General features: G+C 41.3%; 1 non-coding gene across 1 annotated transcript; it reads left to right on the top strand.

Moving 5' to 3' along the window:
• The first annotated feature begins 1,191 nt into the window (after window positions 1–1,191).
• trnaw-cca (transfer RNA tryptophan (anticodon CCA)) lies at window positions 1,192–1,263 on the top strand. Its single transcript has one exon. It is a non-coding gene; the product is annotated as a tRNA-Trp (tRNA).
• The last annotated feature ends 1,146 nt before the right edge of the window (window positions 1,264–2,409 follow it).

The following is a 2,409-nucleotide window of genomic DNA, read 5'->3' as shown; positions in this document are numbered from 1 at the left end:
TTTGGTATCTGAATTCAATTAACACAGGAAGAGATGTTATCTGTGTAATATTCGGGCCTCTGAAACGGGCTCCTTTATCCATGTTTTTTCAGTGTACTTCACACAGAACACTGTGCGTCACTTCCATAAAAAAATAAAATGATATAGCTTGGCTGCAGCAATTTTCAAATACATTCAGTTTCTCAGGGGAAATGATAGCCTGTCAGGGGTTTCAGCCACCGCTGCCTTTAAAGAGAGTGGTGTGCGAAAGGCAGAACCCATTCTTAAAACGGCATGAAAAGAGCAGCGCCTCATTTTCTAAATCTAAACAGTGCCAACGTATACACACCCTGCGTGTGCTGCAATTCATGCTGTAATCTATTCCTGTCAAAATGTTAAATGGTTTTCAAACATTAGAAACAGTTGGCGCTTCTTATAAATAATACATGCGACGCAGCTTGATGCATGTAAGAGGCGTGTTAACATAACTTTGATGTTAGTGAAGTTTGACAGGAAACACGTTTTATCACATCTTTAGATAGAGCAGCTGCAGAACACAAACAGAACACAAACACCAGCAGTGGAAAGGAACTAAGTACATTTACTCAAGTACTGTACTTTAAGTGGAAACAGACGGCTTTCCCAGTGGTATTATTTTTGGTGTCTCTGTCACAAAGATGACCGGATCGCTTTCTGTTTTTCTTCAGAGTAGCGACTACCACCAACAAAGTTTATTACTCCTTTAGTCTGTAGTCTCCTTTTAGGGACGTGAAAGCAGACAGAAATAGTGTCTGGCATTATTGTATAGCTATTACATTCAACATTAACTTCATAATGATAAGTTCAAGCAAAAAAAAACCTGTCTATCACCAGTTTGAGTATAAGTTTGTGGTAGTTGGACTTCAATGAGGATTTCTATTTCCTGCTACTTTACAGCTCTACTTCACCAGCTGGAAATAATGTACTTCTTACGCTACAACATGTCGCTACTTTTACTTTTCTGATTCACATTTCACATAAAACATATATGATAGGTTTATAAAATACAACACACTGTTAAGGAATAACAGCCCAATGTATGTCTCTGCAAATCACAGCTATGTTGAAAATGTACGTATCTTTATGTTGTTTCTTTAGGTTTAATTTGATATTTTAGGGTTAGGAAGAGACAGTCTTTTGGCTCAAAAATACCTGTTTTGGTTGCCTTGCCAGGACTCTGTGGCGCAATGGTAGCGCGTCTGACTCCAGATCAGAAGGTTGCGTGTTCAAATCACGTCAGGGTCAAGACCCAATATTTGCTTTCAAAGGCAATTAAGAAAATATATCAACCTATCTATGTGTGGCTTATTTCAATTTATCACCCAGAGTGGTGCAAGATACTGAACCCCAAACTGCTCCTGATGGGTACCTTGCATGGCAGCCACCGCCATCAGTGTATGAATGTATGTGTGAATTACTGTAAGTCGCTTTGGACAAAAGTGTCTGCTAAATGTAAATGTCCTGAGGTTGCGTCAAAAACACTTGGTTTTGTCACCACAAACATGGCTAGAAACTGTCCTGAGGTTTCCCTAAAAATTCCCAATAGTGTAACGGCAAGAAATGTAGTCCGTGGTCAAAAAAATCCAGTGGTTTCACACTTAAAAATGTTAAAACACAAACTCGGACTGCAGTCACTGGTTTGGCAGCCTTCTCATCTATTACCCTAGATTGGCTGGACCTTGCTACCTAACTATATGTAACGTAGTCAAAACTAGCTCCACTTTGAGCTGCTACAGCAGCAAAATGCTGCCTAAACATTGATGAATCTGTAATATGCCAGTCAGGGCCCTTGTGCTAATGATGCTTTTGTACTTTTACTTATTTAAGATTTCAAATGCTGGACTTTAGTGCTATTTTTGATACTTTTACTTCAGTAAAGGATCTGAATACTTATTTCACCATGATGAAAACACTGCTAACCGTTCGGAGCCTCAGTGACCTGCCGTGATGGAGTCCAGACTGATCCTTAACTAACCAAACCTCCAAAATGGCTGCCAACAACCACACGACCAAAACCCCAAACAGTCTGCTGAGTAAGAACCACCAGGTAGCAGACAGTGCACCTCCAAACATAATCTGTGCTGACGACAGACCTCTGGAGGCTTCAGTCCCGTTTCCTACATCCTACTGTTACTGCCCCACACAAGAAATATGGAACTGCGAAGCGAACCGGCTGCCTGGATGGAACTGATCCCAAACCAAACCCCCGAAGAATTCACATCTGGGCCACTATGAAACCAAAGTTTGGTCCAGACGTGTTTCTTCTCAGTGGGTGCCTGGCACCACTCGGGAAATCCTGGTTTGGTTTTGGTGAGTGGCACTCCACCCATGACACGACCGCAGGAATTACACCCTATATGAATGTTTGTCACCCAGTGTCTACTATAAGAA

The sequence above is a fragment of the Pagrus major genome, chromosome 17 (genome assembly GCF_040436345.1).
Source record: "Pagrus major chromosome 17, Pma_NU_1.0".
Taxonomy (NCBI): domain Eukaryota; kingdom Metazoa; phylum Chordata; class Actinopteri; order Spariformes; family Sparidae; genus Pagrus; species Pagrus major.
Note: the sequence above shows the minus strand (reverse complement) of the source record. Positions and strands in the feature narration are given on the sequence as shown.